Source organism: Crocuta crocuta, unplaced genomic scaffold (genome assembly GCF_008692635.1).
Source record: "Crocuta crocuta isolate KB4526 unplaced genomic scaffold, BGI_CrCroc_1.0 scaffold95, whole genome shotgun sequence".
Lineage (NCBI taxonomy): Eukaryota > Metazoa > Chordata > Mammalia > Carnivora > Hyaenidae > Crocuta > Crocuta crocuta.
Genome location: NW_027530971.1, coordinates 11689687 through 11714355, shown reverse-complemented (window position 1 = coordinate 11714355; position 24669 = coordinate 11689687). Strand labels below are relative to the sequence as shown.

General features: G+C 38.8%; 1 long non-coding RNA gene across 1 annotated transcript in view; it reads right to left on the bottom strand.

The window, feature by feature from the left end:
* Nucleotides 1-3454: 3454 nt before the first annotated feature.
* Nucleotides 3455-24669, bottom strand: part of LOC144236138 (uncharacterized) — a 409084-nt gene continuing 387869 nt past the window's right edge. The window contains exon 4 of the long non-coding RNA XR_013336427.1: nt 3455-3539. This is a non-coding gene — a long non-coding RNA (uncharacterized LOC144236138). The remainder of the gene's footprint in view (nt 3540-24669) is intronic.

Genomic DNA, 24669 nt, shown 5'->3' with positions numbered 1-24669 from the left:
AAACGTATCTTTGGGCTCATGGAGGAAGTGGGGGCAGTGGGCATTAGCTATTCTCACTTTAATTAAGTGTCCTTATGATTAGTGTTGTAAAGTGTAAGGATTCTTGGCTCTGTAACGTTCTGTGCCTCAATTTTCTTAATTGTAAAATGGAGTTAACAGTAGTATTTGTTGTGAAGATTGAATAGGTTAATATATGAAAAATGTCCAGAACAGTATCTGGTACATACTTAACACTGTATAATTTTTTGCTATTATAGCTATCATTCAAAAGCACAAAATTTCAACAGAGTAGGTGTTTTAGAAAGTGCTGGTGATGGTCAGTGATAGGGATGTATACATACTGGGAGATGAAATTGTTGGTGGCCAAACTAGGAGTTTGAAAGGTGATTCTCGGGGATGGTGGAGATTGGATAAAATAAATAAAGGGAATTCAAAAGATAAGGGCTGACATATGATTAAATAACATCTTAATTTCATTTCAAAAGAACATTGTCCATACTCAATCTTCCACTGTGCTCCAGCATCCCACATAGCCACTCCCGGGGAAGCATGGCCACAGGCTGAAGATCAACAATGGCTCGATGCTCTAAGAGACCTTTAAAGCTTAGCTTGAGGAATGCCAAGCCCTAACTTGAAAGGTTCTGCCTAGTCAGAGTTTATGTCTTCCCCTAGATCAAGTTTTATGTCTTTTTTCTCTGTCATGCAAACTCCTGACTGTTTGAGACAACATGAACCCTTTGTTTTTTTCTTTTTAAAAATTTAAAGGACACCCTGTAGAGTAAAATTCAGTACCAAGTACCATGTATTGCCATTGTCTTTCATGCAAATCCTTTCTCTGATGAAGAATACATATAACCTGAGAATTAGGTTTGGGTAGAGTTACAAATTTATCAGAGAAGATACATAAATCTGAAGCAATTGGCCCATCTCATCTAACTGGTAAATTTTAGTTAGAGCTTGGACTTAAATCCAGGTATCTGGCACAAAATTCCATCCTGCATTTTATTTTTTTTTTTAAGTTTATTTATTTGTTTTGAGGTGGGGGGAGGAGCAGAAAGAGAGGAACAGAGAGAATCACAAGCAGGCTCTGCACTGACAGTGCAATTTGATGCTGAGCTTGAACTCACACACCATGAGATCATGACCTAAGCTCTAATCAAAAGTCAGGTGATCCACCCAGGTGCTCCACCAAGAAGTCTGGAAACACCAGTTGAAGGGATAGGGAAGGAAAGAATATAAATCACCCATTAAATGAAAGGGATTAGATATGCTTGATCTATCTGTATCTATTTCCAAATAAGGAAATTATGGAAATCAAGTATGTTTAAATGATGGCAGAAAGTATAATAAAGCACTCCCTGGTGGGAAAAACCAGTAAATTATACAGAGATGATAAAGCACATATATACTAGACAGTCTTGGAAGACTACATGCTCAGCAGACATTTGGGGCTTCCTAGACCTCTGTGGTATGATCAGCCAGTTCCAGGAGGCAAAACTCCTCTCCGGGGAGGTACAAGGCTTTGGGGATCAGAGGTACAACAGAAATAATGCTTCCAGAGAAGAAAGTATGAAAAATGTGTCCCAAGGTAATTTTTCAAGCTGATGATGGGGGTTGAAGGGAAGGAAGAAAGTCATTTTCAGGCCAATAATCCCCATTGCACAGCCGCTGTGAGCTGTGTGAATCACTGAGCACATTTCAAGGAATAGCTGTCATGTGTCACTAACAAATTCTCACTGCAGATGGGCTCCAGGGTACTCAGGATCTATTTTGGGGAGGCCACAAGCAGTGAAAGCCTGCTGGTGCCACTGTAAGGAAATCTCAACCACCCTTGAAAATACAGAGAAATAAAACCTTAAGTCCAAGCACATTTTCCCCTTTTTATGATTCACATTGCCTATATTTCTTCTACTCCATTCCCCATTACCACCCTCTCTTCTCTGTGCTCTTTTCTTAGGCAAAACCATCATTTGTCTCTCTCCTAAGTCTGTGAACAAAGCGTATACTTTAAGTGTTCCATATGCCCAGAAAGAAAAGAATGAAATAAGAGTTTGTGTACATATTGTATGTTTTCTGTCAGTCCAGTGGCATAGAATGCTCTCAAGTGTCATTATTTCACTTTTTCTCCATTCACTGGATGTTGATACCCAGAGCTACCTGAAAAACCTTCTATTGAGGCTGGCAAATCCTTCCCTAGCCATGATCCCTGTGGTAGGCAAAATAATGGCACTTCTTTCCTCTTCCCTCAAAGACATGTGTATCCTAATCCCTGGAGCCTGCAAGTATGCCACCTTCACAGATGCAATTAGATTGAAGGTCTGGAGAAGGAAAGATGATCCTGGATTATTTGAGTGAGTCCAATGTCATCACATGGGGATTTGAGGGAGGAGAGTCAGAGTATAAGAAGATATGATGAAAACAAACAAACAAACAAACAAACAAAAAACAGAGATGGAGTGACAGTGATGTAGGTCCATGAGCCAAGGAATGCAGACAACCTCTAGAAGGTAGCAAAGTCAAGGAAATACATTCACTCCTAGAGTCCCCAGAAGAAATGCTGCTCATTTTGACTGCTGATCTCCAGACTCATTTTAGACTCTTGATCTCCATAACTGTAAGATAACAAATGTGTATTGTTTTAAGACACCAAGTTTGTGATATTTTGGTATAGCAGCAACTGACCTGTCCACTGACCAGGAACAGTCCTATTGGACCATTATGTGAGCAAGAAATAAACTTGTATTGTATTAATCCACTGAAATGTTGGTGTATGGTTACAAAAGCGGGTAGCGTTGTAAATTTTATAGACCCCAGACAGTGATACCTTGAGAAGTTATGTGGTCACCCAGTTGGATGTTATTCAACTCTCCTCCATCCTTCTCTACCTTGATCCTCTAATTTCTTTTCATTTTTTCATAGCCTTAAGTTCAGTTTACTTTGTGTCCTTTCCCAATGCCTTCTGTGAGTATATCAGGCTCAGAATGATAACTTTTCCCAAAGTCTTTAAACAGTTATGCATTTTTTCCCATGCAAAATAAATAAAGTGGATAAATATGGCAAAACAAATGGAGCATCTCAATAAGGAATTACCAAAAAGACAATTTTAAAATGCAATTATCTGCAGTGCATCTGTTCAAACACCCTCACTACCATTTTTCCTCTAAATTTCGACTTTTCCTTCTGGTGGCCCAATTTTATCAGGCTTTTGAATAGGTTTCATTGGAGACTGGGTTGGAATTTCAGGCAAGACAACTGAAATTGCTTATATGCCAATATCATCTCTCTAAGGTTTTCTGATTCTTTATGAATATGGAAATAGATGGACTCACTGAAAGAGCCAGGATACATTTTCAAACAACTTCACAATGGTTCCTATCCACCCTCCCATGCACTATTTTTATCTTACCTTCTGTAGATATCTGTGCTAGTGAAGACAGGTTGGAAACAATATACAGCAAGGTTCTATGTAATGGCAGAATTTCAAGATGTGAAGTGCTGGGACATATGAATCGCAGAGGACCTCCTTGAAGTTGAACTACCTGATACAGAAACCACATGTGAATATTTGTATGAGTGGGAACTAAGTTTTCATTGTGTCAAGTGACGAGATTTTGGAATTCTTTTAGTAGTTGTCTTGCTCTTCCCCACAAAGATGAGGAGAAAAAGTATAGAAAACTGAATGGTCTAACTTTGTCATTATAACATACAGGATGATCAAAGTGAAGTGGTTTGCCCAAGGTCACATATAGATAGGTGGTCAAGTCAAGAGTTCCCAAATCTCTTGGCTCCATTCAGGACCTTCACTGACATACACAGTATTTGAACCCCTCATATATTCATTTTCCAGTTTTTTACCTTCTCTATTTTTGCAGTAGGTGCCAGCCTCCCAGCCCTGAATCAGCCAGGGAAATGTCTTCAAGCCTAGCTCATAGCACACTCCGTTGCATTGATTTTGTAGGAGATTTATGGCGTTGACCTGATCTCAATGAAGAAACTAAATCCAATTCGCTAAGGAATTACAAGCCTGTCTGATCAATAATCTATTTATCTCCTTCACTTTGCCATCTTTAGACACTCCAAACTTGTCATGGGAAATTGAAAGCATTTAAAAAATATAATTATGCAGCCTCAGGAAAGGTCTCCAACATTTCTGAAGATTTTCAATTGTGTTTGAGGAAATGCTACCCTGGTATGAGAAATAAAGATCATCTTGGTCACTATCCAAATATCTAGCCTAGGCTCATTAATAGAAATATAGTGTCAGGATAATAGGGCCCATAATTGCAGCATCTTCCATACAGGCAAGATTTTATCTGGGATATTGGGTTCAGTTCTGGGAGCCTGATTTTAGAGTCACCTAACTGAACTGAAGCATATCCAAATGAAAGCAAGTGAAGTGATATGGACTATAAAATATTTTGAAATATGAGGAATATTTAAAGAAGTCGGATATTCTGTTGGTGTAGAAAAAAACAAGGAAACTTTAAAGACAACCTTAAATAATCAAAGACTGGTACATAGGAAAAGAAGCTTGTTACATATAGATCCAGATGGCAGACATAGAATACACTCAGACAACTTAGCTGGGAGATTTTAGTTTGATTTAAAAACAACCGTTTCTTATGACTTAACTCTAATAAAATGGAATTCTCTTCTCTATGCCATAGGAGAAATTTGGGCCAATGATCTTTCAATAGTGGACCATGGATTTTTAAATGGGAAGCAGTGGGATTAGGGCAAGCATACCAGATGCTTCTATTCTGTACACTGATGCAGGTACCTAATCCACAGAGCCTGTTGCTACATCCCCATTTACATTGGCTCACTTGTCCTTGCTTTCTTCTTCCTGATTCTTAAATTTATGGCTACATAATATTGCTTTGAGACTGAGTTCCGACTCTCTGCTTGAGATTCCCCTTTTGGGCTCTTTGGTCTTTGAAAGTTGGTTCTGTTTCCTCCCATAGTTATATGAGTATTTCCATGTCATCATGGGCATGTGTGCCTTGAATTCTTGGGTAAAAATGTTTCTTCCCCCAATTATGGAATTCTTAGTATAGTGGTTAATTAAAAATATATAAAAATGGGGCGCCTGGGTGGCTTAGTCGGTTAAGCGTCCGACTTTCACTTAGGTCATGATCTCGCGGTTCGTGGGTTCGAGCCCCGTGTCGGGCTCCGTGCTGACTGCCAGCTCAGAGGCTAGAGCCTGTTTCAGTCTGTGACTCCCTCTCTCTCTGACCCTCCCCTGCTCACGCTGTCTCTCTCTCTCTCTCTCTCCTAGAAATAAATAAAACATTAAAACAATAAAAAATAAAAAAATAAAAAAATATAAAAATAAGTATTGGATATTGCACACCATTTCTGTTGACCATAATTATCACTTTCTTGACTTGTAAGAGTATTAATTTTATCATTGAACTGATAATCCTAAAACTAACATGGATCAGTTAAATTAGCTACATAAAACTACTTAAATGCATAACCCATATGACCCCAGTTTTTCTGATTGTGCTGTCATGACTCTTCTTGATGTACCCATTCCTTGAGCTTAGCATCCCTTGAGGATCACCCATAGTCTACCATCTCTCTTGTCCTTTATCCTATTTATCTTATCATCTTATTACAACCAGGTAATGCATTATCCATTTCCAAAGCTCTGCTCAAAAGCCACCCTCTCTTTAAAACATCATTGACTCCTGTTTCTTGACATTTCTTACATGGTGTTTACCTCACCCAGTTTTGAAGTAATTATGTGTGTGTGTGTTTTCACATCTCTTAAGGAGACTAAATCAGTGGTTCTTACATTTGAGCAGCATCAGATTCACATGGAAGGTTTATTAAAACACAGATTTCTGGGCTATATCTTAAGAGTTTCAGATTCAGTAGGTCTGGTATGGGGACCCAGAACCTGTACTTCTAATGAGTTTCCCATTGATGCCAAGACTGTTGTTTTGGAGACAAAACTCTGAGAATCTAGACTTGTCTAGATTATAAATGTCTGATAGGTAGGACCCATAGTACCTGTTAGTAAGATTTAAAAGTTAAAACAGCACTATTGGCACTTTGAACTATGTAATTTCCTATTTTGGGGCTCTCTCTTTTGTACTATATACAGTTTAGCACAGTCCGTGGTCTCTACCTACTAGATGCCAGTAGTACCCCTTACCCTTCAGTTGTGATAACCAAAATGTCATTGCACATTGTCAAATGTCACCTTTCTTCCAAATGAGAATCACTGGGTTAGAGGATACAGAAATACTTGACTCTTTGTTGCCAAATAGATTTGGTTCCAAGGGAATTATACACAGAAAGACAAAAATCAAATAAAGAGAGTATTTTTTAAAGCAAGTGTCCATGCCATATTTAACCAGCAATGGGTTTCTGTAGAGCCAGCTTGAAGTTCACATGGTTCCATCTCACTATAAAACAATTGGTGGATCTTGAAATCTTTCCTTGATATGACTAGCTTCTTGGTGTGGAACCCTATGCTATCTATGGTCAGTCTACTTATGTGGTCTTGCTAAAAACAGGGACAACCTGCCTGTCTGAATGTCCTCAAGGTCTTCTCTGTCCTTTATAATTACATCAATAACACAGATTTGGGATGGCAGAAGATATAAGCATGATAAGGAACATAACAGTTTAATACATGGTAATTTTGTTCAGCTGTAAATATGGCCCTTTGTATCTCTTGCAATATGAAGGATTTCTGTTCTCTTGGGAAAGCAAGAAAAACAGGTAGAAAACGAGGTTGTAAATGCTCTCTTCTCTGGTTTCCCCTTCCTCTATGCTTTTTACAGAACAAGCATTTTGTGTTTGTTGAAATAATTGAATGAACAAGCAGGGATAAATAAAAGCTATGAAGGAAACTTTGATAACATTATCTTGAATGTGCTGTTCAAATTGAAAATTGTATTTTTCTATGAGCCTACTGCCTGCCTTTTCAGAAATGGGTTACAAGTTGCTCAAATACAAATAGAAGATTGAAAACTGACTCCCTGTAAGTACCTTTTAATTACTAATGTATGCCATGATTTGCATTAACTACCTTTTTGTTTAGCTTTACAAAAGTTCTATGAAATTAGTATGAATGTCTGTATTTTACTCATGAGAAGATCAAAGCTCAAAGAGGTCAAGTAACTTGTCCAAGGTTGGGCACTGGACATCACCAGAAACAAAATCTGAGCTAATGTATTCTGATTCTGTCTGACTGTTTCACCTACCATATAGTCTTCTGTGCTCAACATCACTAAGCAAAATATACACTCCCCCACATGGCTGGGCTTTCCACTCTGACAACATGTTACTGAGTTAGCTCCAGCTCTGATGATGACAGCATTTGTGCCTCTTGCTACAAGCTCAATTTCTTCAGGCTGAGATTGATGGTCCTCCTTTCTGTGCTGAAAATCTCTAGACAACACAAAATACTGCCAGTGCCTTCGAACACATCAAAAGACATAAACCCTAAGACTCTACTGGTTTGGAAGTTTCAGAGTGTGATTCACAATCACAAGTAAGACTAGCTGGGACTTACTTTTTGTGTACTCTTCACTCTCCAGGTACACCTTCACAATGTTTATCAATGAATCTCATGCGATCCTCAGGACAAGCCTATAAGGTAGACCCTGCTGTTATCCCTCTTTTACATACAAGGGTACTGAAGATTTGTGTGGTGGTAGTAACCTCATTTTACAGAGGCTTGGGATAGGCGAGTCACTTATTTAAGGTCAGAAGAAGAATTCAAACAAGTCTTTTGATAGCTAGTCTTGTAACTATGTGTACTGTGACAGATCATGGAATCAGGCTATTTATTGACACTGGCGTCTTCCACCTTTCCTAATGGGGTGACATGATCTACCTATTTAAGGGTATAAATATGAGGCATACTGTGTGCCCTCAGGGATCAAAGAGAGTAGACAAAGACCTAAAGAGTGCAGGCTTCTAAGTCAGACACAAATGGTACTGGGATCCAACTGCAGCTCCAATTTGTTATTTATAAAACCTTCAGAAAGCCATTTCTGTTCATCAAGCCTCAGTTTCCTCATTTGAAATTTAAGGATAATAATTTTACTTCCTTCATCAAATCACTATGAGAATTAAATCATATGTCAGGCTGAAAACAGTAGGTGTTCAAAATGGAACTGATCTCTAATAGCTGGGAAGATAATCCATGTGTGAACAAGGAGACCTGGAACAAATATTTTTATTTTTTAAAAATTTTTTAATGTTTTATTTATTTCTAGGAGAGAGAGAGACAGACAGTGTGAGCAGGGGAGGGTCAGAGAGAGAGGGAGTCACAGACTGAAACAGGCTCCAGGCTCTGAGCTGGGCTCAGACCTGACGCGGGGCTGGAACCCACGAACCGCAAGATTATGACCTAAGTGAAAGTCAGACGCTTAACCGACTAAGCCACCCAGGCGCCCCAAGGAACAAATATTTTTAAAAGTTGATATGAACTACCATATACTTCTAACTCTAAGAGCTAAGAGGTGGGATGACTCATGATAAGCTTGAATATTATTAAAACATTTTAGCTCAGAGGATGCTCTATGGTAGCTATGCGGACCCTTCTTTAGATAAAGAAACCAGAGCTCATATATAGCAAATGACTTGCTTAAACTTTTATTGCAAACTTGTGACTTTAGGGCTTTGAATTCTGTTTGCTTCCAGTTTGGTGTAGGTACAACTGGTGAAGACTTTGTGGGTCTTAAAAAGATGAGAAGTCCCTTGAGCACAGGGATATATGATTCCATATAAGGGCAGACTCCATAAAAGACAGACCAAGCATTGAGAGACTTGCACTTAATGTGTCTTTATCTAATTTTCTTTCTTACTCCTAACCTCTATACAGATTAAAAAGACAATATTTTCTGCACAACGAATCTATGCCAAAAAAATCATATTTATTATATTATTTAATTCTCAAAGCAGCACTACAAGGTGGGTATTCTCTCCATTTTAATGATTGACAAAGTGAGGTCCAGATATATTAAAGCACTTGGCCAAGATTATACAATAAATGACTTTCAGAGCCTGTTTCTATCTTGCCCAAATTCATGCCTTTTCTAATTATTACAGAGTATGCTGGAATTTTCCATGACACCCGCTTTCTTGGGCTAAATGCACCATCTCTTTCTCTCTCTTCTCCCCCAACCTCTATAGAGGTTCTTTGCTATGTCACATCTTGATCTTGTACAGAGGAGAAAGAAACCCTGGAGAACTTCCAAAGAGAAATGGGTCCTTTTTCCCAAATAATTCCAGTTCATTTTTTCCTCTTTTTTTTAAACATCTAACAACATTTGCCATAGAGGCCCATTCATTAGGTTGTTGTTATATGCAGTGGCACATATGAGAGAAACTAACTGTGCTCTGGAAGAAACTACTGTAAAATATATAATGGCATATTTGGAAGTGCAAAGAAAGACTGCAATTCATAATGCTTCCTACGTCCCCCAGTACACTCCCCTGAACATCTTTGCTGATGGAATACCAGTGCAATATATGTCCCAGCTTAGATCAAGTTATTCATGCATTACAATTTTGTTGTAAAAGATATACAGTTCATGGTACCAAACTGAGCTCCCTAAAATATGAATGCTAATGTTAATTGAGACATATACTAGGTTCCTATTGTGTTTCTTCGAGACAAAAGTTTTGATGGGTCCCTAGTAACTAAAAGACAAAGAAGACAGCTTTGTAGTACGCAACTCAAAGTCTTCCAAATATTTGCTCCTTATATAACTCAGCATTTCTGTTTCCTTAGTGCCCAATGCCAAGTCTCCAGTCCTCCTTTCTGTTTATCTAAATTCCTCCCATCTCTTTGGGCTCAGAATACATCACTGATGTTGAGAATGAGATGGATTTCAGATGGGCATTATTAATCTAGATTCTGGTTGTGCTTGATAGGTTCCCAACCTCAGAATTGTATGTGAAACTATAAATGTGTTTGGACGTGTGTACTTTTCCAGAAAAAGTATTCATAATTATTTTCAGACTTTAAAAATATTGGTTACCACCAAAAAGTTAAAAACCATTGTAGGATTTACCAGTTTAGTAATATGTTGATCTAGACTGATGGTAATTCTCAGAGATTATGCAGGCTTTTCCACATTCATTTGATTATGAAACATTATTAGTTGTCTAAGTCAGCCATAACAAATTACCAAAATCTCAGTGGCCTGAAACAACAGAAATGTATACTGTCATAATTATAGAGGTCACATGTCTGAAATCAAGATGTCAGCAGGGCTGGTTTCTCTAGAAGCTCCTGGGGAGAACCCATCCCATGCCTCTTTCCTAGCTTTGGTGGCTACTAGCAAAACTTGGCATTTCTTGTTATACAGGCACATTTATTCTAATCTCTGACTCTGTCTTCACATGGTTTTCTCTCCATTGCCTATGTCTCCATGTCTCAAGTCACCCTCTGTCTGCCATTGGATTGCCATTGGATTTTAGCCTGGCATAATGCCATCCCAAGATCTTTAATTTAATCACATCTGCAAAGAGCCTGTTTCCAATAAGTCCCCACTCACTGATTCTGGTTGGATATATCTTTTCTTGGTGGGAAGGAGAACAATTAACTTACTATACCATTTACCAGGAAATATATAGAGAAACTAAAATTTGGGAGGGGGTGTATTTTTGGAAAACCTATAGCAAATGCTCATAATTTAATGATTTATTGATTCAAACCCTCTTCTAATGGCTTGAGAACAAATTCTTCCATTCTTTTGGGCCCAAATGTTAAAATGTTGTGAAGTTAGAATTAGAGGTTTTTTCTTGATATTTTATTTTTAAATTTTATGTTCTTGATATTTATTTAATTTATTTAATGTTATTTTTACACATATCTGTATAAGGTTCTGTAAGATTACAATTTTAGTAGAAGAGATTATATCTGTTTTTAAAGTGATCATGAACAGAGGAATCAGAGGGTTTTGGCTTTTTATTTTTTAAATATTTTATTTATTTCTGAGAGTGAGACAGCATGAGCAGGGGAGGGTCAGAGAGAGAGACACACACACATAGAATCTGAAACAGGCTCCAGGCTCTGAGCTAGTTGTCAGTACAGAGTCTGATGCGGGGCTTGACCCACAAACCAGGAGGTCGTTACCTGAGTGGAAGTCGGATGCTTAACCAACTGAGCCACCCAGGCCCCCANTGAAACAGGCTCCAGGCTCTGAGCTAGTTGTCAGTACAGAGTCTGATGCGGGGCTTGAACCCACAAACCAGGAGGTCGTTACCTGAGTGGAAGTCGAATGCTTAACCAACTGAGCCACCCAGGCCCCCGTCAGAGTTTTAATACATATCAATACTTTTAACTTCAGATTGGACTGCTATCTTCCAGTGTTTTCTAATTCATCTAAAACAATTGCTTGGTATCAAAGAAATCACAATAATGTTCCAGTTGATATTTCCAGTCTTTTGTTTTGGTCTTTCCTATCACAAATTATACGCTAATTAAGTGGGATGTTTTGAAATATTCCAATTAAGTGAAATCTTTTCTAACACCTGAGCTTTCTCACAAACTATTCTTTTTGGGCACAATTACCCTCACCAAGTCCTATACCCTGGGTAAATTTTATTTATTTTTTATTGCAGAGATATTATTGGCTTCCTATTTAATCGTCATTCCCTTACTTTTACCTTCCTAAAACAACCCTAGTTTGTGATTCATAAATGCAGTACTCATCTTCACCATAGGGATTAAATCATGATAAGCCTAAGCCAACATGGTTGTTCCATTACCCTTGACAATTATTGGTTTCAAAAGACCTCATGTTTCATTCTGGCCAAAGATAACAAGGTGGGGTCTGATGGAGAAACTTCTGGAAAAAAATCTATTGCAATTATGAAGACATGAAAAGAACAATTTTTTTTTCTCCTTTTGGAAGTAGTCAACTCATCAATATGACCATTGGAACTGCAAACAACATGCATCCACAAAGGAAATTTGTAAGGTGACAAGTTTACATGCTGAACACAGCCAAGCAGAAAGATGTTAAAAATCTGAGTCCTTGATAAATTTGGTAAACCACTGAATTAACTAACCTAAGACCTATCTTAAACACTGTTTAAAAGGAAAGAAAAGCTTTAATTAATTACTTTGAGTTAGGTCTTCAGTTACTTAAAATCAACACCATATCCTTCTATATATATTATCATCATATGCATTCATCCTATAGATTATAATTACCAAAGTCATTCTAACTCTACCTCTCCTTTAAAGAGCTCTCTGCCCCTCCAAATTAGAAATTAAAATTTATCACCCTATATTGGAATTATAACCAAATATTCCTGTACCCAGCTCTGTGTTTTTAAACACTCAGTGTTAAATTTATCTGTATCTTTTCAGCTCCATATCCACCTTTCTTCACTTGGCTTTGGGATGCTAGATCTTGGTTCTATAAATATTCCTCTCTTTGCTATTCTTGTATGCTTTAGAGTTCTCTTTACCCCAGTTAGTAGTTAATCCCTATTCTCTAGTTAACAAATCTTTGTATCAAAAGTTCCCTTTTCAAATTAAGGATGTATTTTTGTCTCCTGACTGGATCCTGATCAATGCACTATGCTAAAAATGTATGCCTACTTCATATCATTCTATGTATAGGGGTTCCTCTCCCACTTAAGCAACACAGGTAACATCCTTACCTACAGGCACCATGCTGGATATTGGTGATTAGGTGATGAACAAGCAGATACAGTTCCTACTCACTGAGTCAAATCATTCTTTCATTCAACCAATACCTGAGTGCCTGTCATGTTCCTAGTTATAGGTGCGAGAGATTAAGTATTTTAAAAAAAAGAGTCAAGTTTTCCCATCTAGTGGAATTTATAATAAGAACCAGATATATGTTTTAAAGTAATTTTTTTTTAAATATGAAAACATAAAATTATGAAATGAAAGAAAAGGAAGACCTGAGTACTATAACAGACATCATGAGGAACATAAATAGGGAAAGACCTCTGTTATAGACACAACTGGGTCCCACAAAATTCATATGTTGAAGCCCTAAAGCCAAATGTGACCATATTTGGAGATGGGGTCTTCAAAGAGGTCATTATAGTGAAGGGAGGTGGTAAGGGAGGAGGCCCTAATCCAGTCTAAGTGGTGTCCTTATACTTATAAAAAACATCAGGGAGGTACACACAGGAAAAAGCCTCTATGAGGACACTATTAGAAATCAACCATCTTCAAGCCAAGGAGATAAGCCTCAGGAGAAACCTGCCCTTCCAGCACCTTGATCTTGAACTTCTGTACTCTAAAACAGTGAGAAAATAAAATTTTATTGTCAAGGCTCCCAGTCTGTGATGGTTAGTTAACGGCAGCCCCAGCTGACTAATACAGTCTTAGCAAAGGCCAGAAAAGACAATTAGGAAGAGTGAAGAGACACAGAAGCTGAGATTTGAAGAATAGGTAGATTGTAATCAAGTGAGGAAGGGAGAAGAACATGCAAAATAAGGCAAAGAATTTCATTCTTTTTCATTGCCAAGTAGTATTCCACTGTATATATAAACCACAAATTCTTTATCCACTCATCAGTTGATAGACATTTAGGCTCTTTCCGTAATTTTGCTACTATTAAAAGTGCTGCTATAAACATTGGGGTACATGTACCCTATGAATCAGCACTTCTGTATCCTTTGGATAAATTCCTAGTAGTGCTATTGCTGTGTGGAACTTGATAAACTTAACAGAAGATCATGGGGAAAAGGTAGGGGAAAAATAGTTACAAACAGAGAGGGAGGGAGGCAAACCATAAAAGACTCTTAAATACAGAGAACTAACTGAGGGTTAATGGGAGGGAAGTGGAGCAGAAGGGAAAATGAGTGATGGACATTGAGGAGGGCACTTGCTGGAATGAGCACTGGGTGTTGTGTATAAGTGATGAATCATGGTAATCTACCCCCAAAATCAAGAGCACACTGTAGACACTGTATGTTAGCCGACTTGACAATAAATTATATTAAAAAATAAAAATAAAGTAAAATAAATTAAAAAACCAAAATAAAGCAAAGAAGATTTGCAAAAGCACTGAGAAAGGAAGATATTTTCTATTTAATAGGATTTAAAAGCCACATGGAGCAAAATGAATGTGGGGAACAATGTCATGAGGAAGGCTGAAGTGTGGGCAGATTCCAGGTCAACACGGGCATAGTAGGTCATGGTGAGAAGTTGAGAATTTATTGTAAATGTAGTGGGAAACTACTGAAAATTTCTATGAGAGTTGATTATGGAGCTCTGACAAAGTGATGTTTTTCTAATAAAAAAACTATCTCTGGCTATGTTTTTGTGGTGAATGGACTGAAAGAAGTAAGGACTGTAAAAGGGAAATCAGTTAGAAGGTTACTGAAGTAGCCAAGAGAGAGTCGTGCAATGGGAGGGGGGAATGTTCAATACGTGTGTGTCTAGAATACAGACTCAATTCTAAAGAAATGTATACAAGCATATTCATGTAATGCGGGTTGAATTTATAACCACTAGGAGGATGGGCACCAGAGTGGTCATCAAGAGCACTGAGAAAGCAGCTTGTTTCCACACTGTCAGGGGAAGTTAGCCTCTAAGCCTCCAGGGGACACAGGCAGGCTCTGCTCAGTGTTTTTCCTCTGCAATCACCGGGTTCCCTATAGGAGAGACACTGCTTAATACAACTACCTTCCTCTTATTGACGACTGTTTGTGGTTCTGATTAAACAGCCTCCTGGCAGGAGGAAGTCCTTTCTGGGAAGGGCAGAGAGAGGTTTGCCATTTCCCAGAAAAACCTGGCAGTCATTAGGCCCTGCTAATAGTAGCTGATGAGTTAATTGTCCTCCCTAACAAGCCTTCCTCCAAGAGGCAGAAATAAACACTGGCAGGGGGTTGTATGAAAATAGGCAGGTGCTCTATTCCAGCCCTCCCAGGTCAGCAAGAGGCATGCAATTTGCTGTTCTTACTTAGGATGAATGTGCTGGTCCAGGTCAGCAAGTTCAAGATGGTGAGGGGAATGATTTAAAAGCAAATGAAAAGCCATAGTTTTCTCTCCACATGGTACAAGTGCACCTTGGCTAAAACCACTCCTGTCCTGTCATTGAAGCATCAGGCTTTCCCCCTTGTGCACGCTCCTGGGAACTGGCAGCTTCAGCAGACAGACAGCCTAAGCTGTGGAGTCCAGGGCAGTTCCTCTGACCCACTTTGCTGAGCCTGGCTTCTACTGCCCCCTTTTGGCAAACACACACTCAGGTTCTCTCCTTAAGCCCTAAAACCCTAACTTTATTTCTAGTTTCCTACACAGCCTGGCAAAGGTCTCCATTTGGATATCAGTACCACATTATTTATTTCTGGTTTGCTTTTAGGTCTTGATTCCAAAACCGGCCAAGTACTATTTACTTTGATTTTGTAGATCTAGGGGACCCTTCATGTGAGAGGAATTGTACTCCTTTATAAAATAAAATGTTAGATTTGGGAATTTCGTTACAGTTGATCTAGTCCAAAAATTTCAGATACATAAACTTTGTGTATATCATCTCTGTCCCCTCCTGTGCCCATGAAAAGCATTCCTAATTAATCATGCTATGATTTTTTGCTGATCCCCAGACATGGTCTCAGGTCTTTTGTTTTCATCGTTAATCTTTTGGATTAGATCAAAGACAAAACCCATTTATTTTTTAGTTACTACCTTAATTTTATAGATAAGGAGAGACCAAGAGAAGTGGTAAGAATCTAATAAGAAAGTGCTTCCAGGATAGAGCTCTTTCCATTGAAAATCACTGTATTCTTTAGAAAAGGGAATCCCTTCAGGGTATTTTTATATGGCCAATATTCTAAGGCCATGTTTGCAACTATGATGGCTTATGGTGGTTATGGATTGAATAGTGTCCCCCTTCCCCAGATTCATATGTTGAAGCCCTAACCCCTTATGTGACTGAATTTAAAGACAGGACCTATTAGGAGGTAATAGTTAAAGATGAAGCCCTAATCCAATAGGACTGGTTGTTGTGGAAAAAATAGACCAAGGCCGGAGAAAACTCAAGCGGCAAGAGAATGGGGAGAACACAGCTTTATTACACTAGCAGCAGGCCCAGTGGGATCATTCCCCAAAGACTGAGCCCCGAACAAAGGTGGTAATTTGCTTATAAAGTTAAAAGAAGCCCACTCATGCTGGCAGAGGTGTTTAAAGCTGACTGGATGTATAGGTAGGGTGACTTGGGGTCACTGCTATGCAGAGGTAGGAAAAGGAAGTGGGTGTGGGGAACACCTGACCTGGGCAGTTTGGGCAGTCCACCATTATGACCTATATGACCTCAAGGAGTTTTTCCTTTATTTTCTCCATTATGGTGTCTTTGTAAGAAAAAGGAATGTGTGCACACAGCCAAACGGCCATGTGAGGACACAGCAAGAAGTTCAGTGATCTGCAAGCCAGGAAGAGAGCTCTCCACTAGCAACCAACAATAACAGCACCTCCATCTTGGACTCTTGCCTCCAAAACTATGAGAAAAGAGTCTGCTGTAAAAGCCACCCAATCTATGGTATTTTGTTATGGCAGCCTGAGATGTGTAATACAGGTGGTCATTCGATTACTCAAACATTTATTCTTTATTTAACATAGTTCTGGGCATCCAGCATGGTTGAATCTTCAAATGGGAAAACATTTTTCTAAATTTCTCCCAATGGAATAACATCTGGATCAAAGGACCATGCTAGATGTGGGCTGATAGCATTTACAGTTGTTCTTAAGGAAACTGTTGGTAAACACAGGATACTGGGAGCAGAGAGGAAGCCTGAGGTCATGTAGTTCAATACCCTTATCCTTTAGATGAAACCTCAGAGATTCTTTCACATCTAGGTAATCGTTGGTAGTGGAGCTGGGGCCACAACTTAGTTGCCTGATTCAGTACAAAAAGGATTATGATCCTACACTGTCTGAATCAGACTGAGCAAATCAAAAGGTGAGTTTACTGGTCATTTAAAATCATCCACTGTACTCAAAGCTTTATAAACATCACCTCAAACCACCACTAAAATCTTAGGAGAAAACTATCATTCTGCTTTGCCAATAAGGATAGGTAGACAGAGAGTTTGTAGACTTTGCCAAGATGATCATGATGGACATTACTAGTGTCATTTATATGCAGCCCCCTCTCCTTCCTGGGCATAAGGAAGACTTGTCAGCCTTTCTGTTCTTTGGCAGGGTCATTTCATTAATTTTGAACAATGAACTGTGAACAGAAGTGGCATGCCCAGGCTGAGACAGTGGACACCCATGCAGTAACTTTGAGTTCTCTCTTCTTACAACAGTGACTGTGGAAATCTCTTGCTGCCACAAGACTGAATCTGCTGGTATTATCAGTCACTTCTTTTTTTAAATATTTTATTTATTTTTGAGAGAGATATAGAGACAGCATGAGCAGAGGAGGGTCAGAGAAAGAGGGAGACACAGAATCTGAAGCAGGTTCCAGGCTTTGAGCTAGCTGTCAGAACAGAGCCCGATGCGGGGCTCGAACCCATGAAACGTGAGATCATGACCTGAGTTGAAGTCGGATGCTTAACTGACTGAGCCACACAGGCTCCCCCAGTCACTTCTTGTAAGGAAGTTGCCTTGGATCACTGCTGGACCCACTACAATTTGCTGAGCCATTGATACATAGGGTTTGTTTATCACCACTGCAGTGCTTATCCTATCCTGACTAGCATAAACTACAAAGTAAGAATATCAGTTTAAAAACAACACTTGCTGGGTCATTTTCTTTCCACTATCTTGAAATTACATATTAACCTCTGCCAATTAGACAACTTCTAAATAAACTCTGAGCTGCTTTTTCCTCAAATGTGAAAGAGCTGTAGTGCCACCTACCTAAGACAGTTGTTGCTAGAATTAATTGAGAAAATATATGTGAAGTAGATGAAATATACCAGATGCTCACATTTGAGTTTGCTATTTCCCCAGCTCCATCATCCTGTTGAAACGAACCTGAAATGAATCTCATTCCCTGGACACATTACACTCTAGTCAGAAGTCACTATTTCTGGGGTCACTGGATTAAATGCACACAGGAACCAGGTAGTTATGATAAGTCACTAATTTAAGCTGGATATGGTGAACCAGAGACCCCTTAAAGCCTTTTAGAAGGGGCAACTCCTGAAAACCTGTGACTGATTGCTGCTAGGTAGAATGTTAAGGCCATGTAAGTGAGATACCAGAAATCCTAAATTTCTTATGAGATTTATTTTTATTTTAATTTAGGAAACTACTGACTTTTTTCTTTAAACGTATAAAGGTTGCAGGGCACATGGGTGGCTTACTGGGTTAAGCGTCCAGCTTCAGCTCAGTACATGATCTCACTGTTCGTGAGTTTCGGCCCTGCATCGGGAACTCTGCTGTCAGTGCTGTCTCCTTCTCTCTCTGCCCCTCTGCCTCTCTCTCTGTCTCTGTCACTCTCCCTCTCTCTCTCAAAAATAAATACACATTAAAAAAATAAATTATAAAGGTTGCATCAGAGTTCAAATTAAATACGCCTATCTACAGGCTTAGTAGGGCTACTGGCCACTCATTTCTAATGTCCAGATCTGATTTCTAATATTAATCCTCTATACCTGGCATGAATGGTGTTGTTCTGAATGCTGGGTTTCCCAACGAGACAGTAAGTCCCTAGAGGAGATTGACTTTGGCCTTCCATATCTATGCTCCCCCACAGTTTAATAACAAACCTGAAACAAAAGAGCATGAAGGGCCAAACTCAATTAAATTTATAATGCCTTATGAATGGTAGACTTTAGGAAGTGAGAGATCTTATATAAGCAATTTAGAAGTAATCTTTTCCATAGCTAGGAAGTAGCTGTTTCTGTTTCATCCCAACAAAAGTTTAAGAATTATCTTTACCGTAGTTTCAATTAAACTGTACCCCATCCCTCTGTCCATTCTTTTTTTTTTTTTTTTTTTTGTAGGAGAGAGAGAGACAGCGTGAGCAGGGGAGGGTCAGAGAGAGAGGGAGTCACAGACTGAAACAGGCTCCAGGCTCTGAGCTGGCAGTCAGCACAGAGCCCGATGCGGGGCTCGAACCCACGAACCGCGAGATCATGACCTAAGCGAAAGTCGGACGCTTAACCGACTAAGCCACCCAGGCGCCCCTCCCTCTCTCCATTCTGATGTCAGAGGGCAGATGAGTCTCCTGCCTTATAATGAGCATACATTTAAAGGGACATGGGAGAAGTAGTCAGTCCAATATTCTCACCTGAAAAAGCAGTTTCCCTGAGGCATGTAAGAGAATCCTCAAAGAGAGTATAAGGGGCTGGAAGGTTTATAAGCGTGCCCTTTAAGTGTCTATTACCTAAAATTATTTTCAGACACAATCATTTTTTTCAAATCTAAGGTAATATTATAGGAGGATGTTGAATTTGAATGCATGTGACATAATAATAATAATAATAAATTATATATGCTTCCATTATTGCATGCTGCCATGTGCCAAGCACAATTCAAAGAGCTTTATCTACATTATTTCTTTTAACCCATAATGCCTTCTGAGGTTGGTAATGGTAGTCTATCCATTTTAAGATGAGAAAATTGAGGCTCTGATAGGTCAAATGAATCTTGTAAATCACTCAGCAGAAGTATTAGCTCAACCCAGCTCTAAAGGCTATGATTTAATCAAAACAGTATTCTTTCTGCTAAAGAGGGGCCTATATCCTCACTCCTTTCCTCCAGAACAATCTTTTAGTAAGAGTCTAATGAGGGACTTAGATGAAAACCAGTCCCTTTGAGAGTTTACAGACAACACTTAGTGATATATCTTCAGGTTGATATAACATTTTCCATACTAAAGTTCTTGAATCACTTCTAACATTAATAATATTATAGTTTTATACAACTACCCCATTTTTAGCTGCCAAATTCAAGTACGGGGCAGTTAAGTATCTCATCCATGATCTAATTCATTTAAGCACTACAAAAAATTAAAACCTAGGACTATATTCCATGGAATATTCTGTGGAGGGTTTTGGTCAAGTTAATTACTATATCCATGACCATTTCCTTATAGTAACCTCTATGTCATAAGATTATTTTAATGATTCAATGAGATAAGTAAAACAAAACACACTGATAGATGCTACTGCCAATTGGTACATATGAGGCATCTGACAAATGCTAGTTGTTTTTATTATCAGTGTCATTATTACCTAAGTATTTTAGCCTCTATTATCAAATGCTAGCAATTCTTAAATATTGATACGTATGTAACAAACACTGGAGATGATCAGTTATGGAGTCATTTATGGAGAAGAAAATGATATGACTGGCTGTTTAGAGTGTAGTATAGAGAACACTACATTTTGAGTTAAAGGAAATAATGTGAAATATTTTGTAAAAGCCTCCTCCATCAGGGTTATCTCTACCTTTTATTGTCTTTGAGTAATTTTACAACCCTGCAAGCTGCATAAAACTGAAAGTAAAATAAATAATTGCTATTTATGGGAATGCAGAATATACCATGGAATGCAGCAGATTATCACTCTACGGATACTGCAGTTCAGCAAATGTGAAATTTCAGCATCCTTTAACTGACTCTAATGTATGAAAGTTTGATTTTTCCTTTGAACCAGTTGCAACATCTCATTTGTTACTTACTAATTAATGAGTTAAATAAAATAAATAATGTGGTCATGTAACATTTGTATGAGAGGGATAATTTTACCTTTTTAAAAAATATCTTCTGGGGTGTCTGGGTAGCTTACTCAGTTGAGTGTCCGACCCTTAATTAGGGCTCAGGTCATAATTGATTCCAGGGTCACAGGATGGAACCTCATTTTAGGCTCCCCACTGAGCATGGAGCCTGCTTGAGCTTCTCTCTTCCCCTTTGCCCCTCTCCTCTGCTCACATGTGCTCAATCTCTGTCTCAAATAAAAAGATCTTCTATCTTCTAACAAGAGTTATAAACTATAAGTTCAAGAGCATATTTCATCATTTACAACCTTAAGCAATCACTTAACTTATCATCTTGTGGGTTTCTTCTTCAGTAAAATGATTTTTTAAAAAAATCTATATATCATTTATAGGTCTATATCACTGCTCTCTTCATTGGTTGATTCTGAGATTCTGATATAAAAGTGGATATGAAAATTACTTGAAATTGTAGATTTCTATACAAATGCCAAGAGTTGGGGTTACTATAATTATATATTTGGTGGGTGGTAAAGTAGAAGCAAAGGGAGGTTAAGTGGCTCACAGTGAGCAATTTGTTGGTGGAAATAAATATACCAACCAGGCAGGTTGGTTGCTATTTAGTCTAGGATCCTGACTAGATCACTATGTTTTCCCAAAGATCAGAGCATGTTGGCCTGAAACAAGAGGAAACTGGTAGCAAAGTGATTGTGTGTGTTATCAACAAGATAATAAGCTCAGTAAAGAGTCCATTAGGATAGAGCCTGTAAGGCAAGTGGATTTCCTTTGTAAATAATCCCTCACAGCCTCAAATGCAACCGTTTCGTTCTACACAGCTCTGGCCCACTGAGATCCCTGATGGAAGAGCCAATTCCTGCCAAAGCAATGAAGATGCTGAATTCAGAGCTCACACATGCAATTTTCAAGTTTTAAAAAAGCTCCCCTTATCTTCCATTTCTCCTTAACTTACCAGCTTCGAGCTGCTAAATTTAGTGAAACAACTATTCCAGAGTAGTAAACCCCAGGAGTCAGAAGAAACTTTAAAATCAAAATACTCAGCCTCTCCTGAATGCCTACGCCCTTCCCAACTTCACCTCCATTAGTTCAGCTCTAATCTGAGATGATGTTTACATCAGATGTTTCTCATTTCTTTTCCTTTTTTTTATTTTTTTTTTTAAAGTTTTGGCCAGATCCTTCATACTGCAGATTCAAATTGAACTAATGTTAGTTGGGGATCTCAGTTCCTAAACCTGAAGAGGTATTATGCAGGGTCACAGACTACTGTATCTCAATCAGAGAGAAAGCAAACTCATCTAACCGCATGCTTCCTATTTAATCATAATTTAATTTGATGTTATGGTTTTATTTATCTAACATCAATAAACTCTCACTATCAATGAAGTCATGAAGGAGAGATAGCTAGAGACAAAGACAGAGAAAGGAGAGGTTAAAGAGGGATGGGGGAAGGAAGGAAGGAGGAAAAGAAATACATCATCTGATCTAAGGAGCTCACCTAAGGTAACTAGCTGGGCTACAGTTTCCCCACTGAATGGAAAGGGCCCTCAGAAGTACGCCTCTGAAGTTCTAATCTAGAACATGAAATGACTGTTGCTCACAGGAATGCACTTCACAGAGTATCAAAATGCAGAGGCACTCTCTGCAAGTACCATCCGGAGAGGGATATTTACTACCTCTGGGTGTGGAAAGAGACCAAAGCTCTACAGAACTCACCAAATGCTAAACGGCTTACTGAAGCTCCTTGTAGACCTTTTTCCTGGCTGCTAATTTATCAACTCCGAATTACCCTTTACATTACATGACTATGAGCATAAAGCAAAATGCTATGTGGTGTGAAAAATAGAACTGCATTTAGGGAGCCTTTTTACAGTAGAGTTAAAGGGCTGCTATGTATCTACTGTAGGGACATATTTAAGGTCCCAAGGGACCTTTTCCTGTAGATTTTCAATCTTGTAAATTCTTTGGAGTCAAGAGATTGACAAGTTAGAGTTAAGTAAGGCTCAAGGGTCAACATTCACAGGATAAGACTAGGAGTGTCATCATCATCATCATCATCATCATCATCATCTTCCATTCCTCCCAGCTTTTCAATGTTTGCTAATGGCATTAATATTCCAGGCAACCAGCTGGCTAACAATAAATTCAATCCTACCTGCCCCGCATCACTTCATTTACAACAATGCCACGGATTATTGTCTTCTAACATCCTTCCTTCCCACAACCACCATTTCATTCCCAGCATTCGCCTAACTTCCACATACCTTAGGAGACAGGCACGGATACTGTCTTTTTTTTTTAATGAATAAATCATTTAAATAACTTGCTCAAGACCCTCCAGCTTAATCTGGTTCTGTCTGATCCAATTGTCTTGATCAACACATCATTCTGCTGCCCTCTGTTGTGAGGCTCTTCCTTTATCACTGGTCAAAAACCAATTCTTCCTTCCTCCACTCCTCTTTACTCTGTTTCAGATTATCAAATGTTAGTGTGAATACAAACCTCCTGAAAATCTATTAGAGTACAGAATCTGCTTCAGTAGATCTGGGGTACAGCCTGAGAATCTGTGTTTTCTAACAACCTCCCAGATGCTGCTGATGCAGCTCCTCCAGGGGAACACACTTTGTAGACTTAGTATGACATCCACTGTTTTATGGAAACAGGTCTCATTTCCTTGAGATGTTAGACTATTAATTATCATACATACAGGACAAGTATCACATACTGATTTTTATTGTAAGTATTTACATATTAATTACCACTCATCAAATATATTTATTCAGCCCAGAAAGTAATGTTCTACAATTTTGCATCCCCCAAAATATCTTGTATAGGATTTTCCATATTTTAGTCACCCAGGAAACCTTCCTGAATGAATAAAATAAAAAGTTAGGTTGGATAGGGGCTGCTAGTGATGGGAAAGTGATGAGTTTTAGAGATGGTCTTGGTGCATATCCTGATCTTTATGATATACCTTGTGAAGGAAATAGCAGATGTCTTCCAAAGTATGAGCAGTTATTGGGGGGAGGAGGAAAGTTCTAAGTTCCAGGGAAGCAGAGAGACAGGGTGTTTAAAAGGAAAGGACATATGATTAATATTCTAGTGACCTGACATGTGGTCTTAGCTGTGCTTCTAATTCCCTGTATGATTAGCAGAGCATCACTTAACCTCCTGAGGCCTCTTTTTCCCTATCTGGTAAATGATGAGTTTGAGCTACATTAGGTCTCATAGAGCTCAAACCATCAGTGAGCTACCAATGTCCCTAGTGGTGGGAGCAGGAAGGATAGGAACACAGTCAGGGGCAGAGTGTGTTATGGTAGTTCGTTCTGTCTCTTTCATTTTCAAAAAAGGTAAAAAGGGCATCCTGTGCTCTGGGCATCAAGGCTACTGCAATTGCTGTGTTCTATTTGGACTTATTCTGTCACAGCTGCCTGTAAACTGCAGCTGAGTGGTGGGTGATGGGGGCTGCTCGAATGAGCTCCATCAGCGATCAATTTACTATCCTACAGCTATTCAAGATTGCACCTCATTTACTCAAAGAGTAAACTGTTGTAAGACAAAATCTCTTCTGATGTGACTGAAGCAGGTCATGTTTCCACTGTTACTCAAGCAGCGGGTGGTGTCGGATTCTCAGACACTACAAGAGCCGAACTAGAGGAGAGGGTGTGGATGATTCATGATTTGGTACCTAGGAAAATTATTCCAGGCTCCCAGCAGGGCCTAATTTGGATAAACAGACTCCTGATAAATGCCAAGTGAGGGTTAATGATATACAGTCAAAGGATTCCTAAATGTTGTAGCTAAATGCTATCATCATCTGCAACTTGAGGAAACAATCTCCTTTCTATTTTTCTGAAGACATGTCAGTGCTGTGAAATTTAGCAGTGCTAAGTACACAAAGAGTGTGTGTTGAATGAGTGAATGTATTTACTTGGCAAATAATTTATTGAGCCCTAAGCTAGGAATTTTATATACAATATTTTGGTTATTTATTGCTACTTAACAAACCACCCCAAAACTAG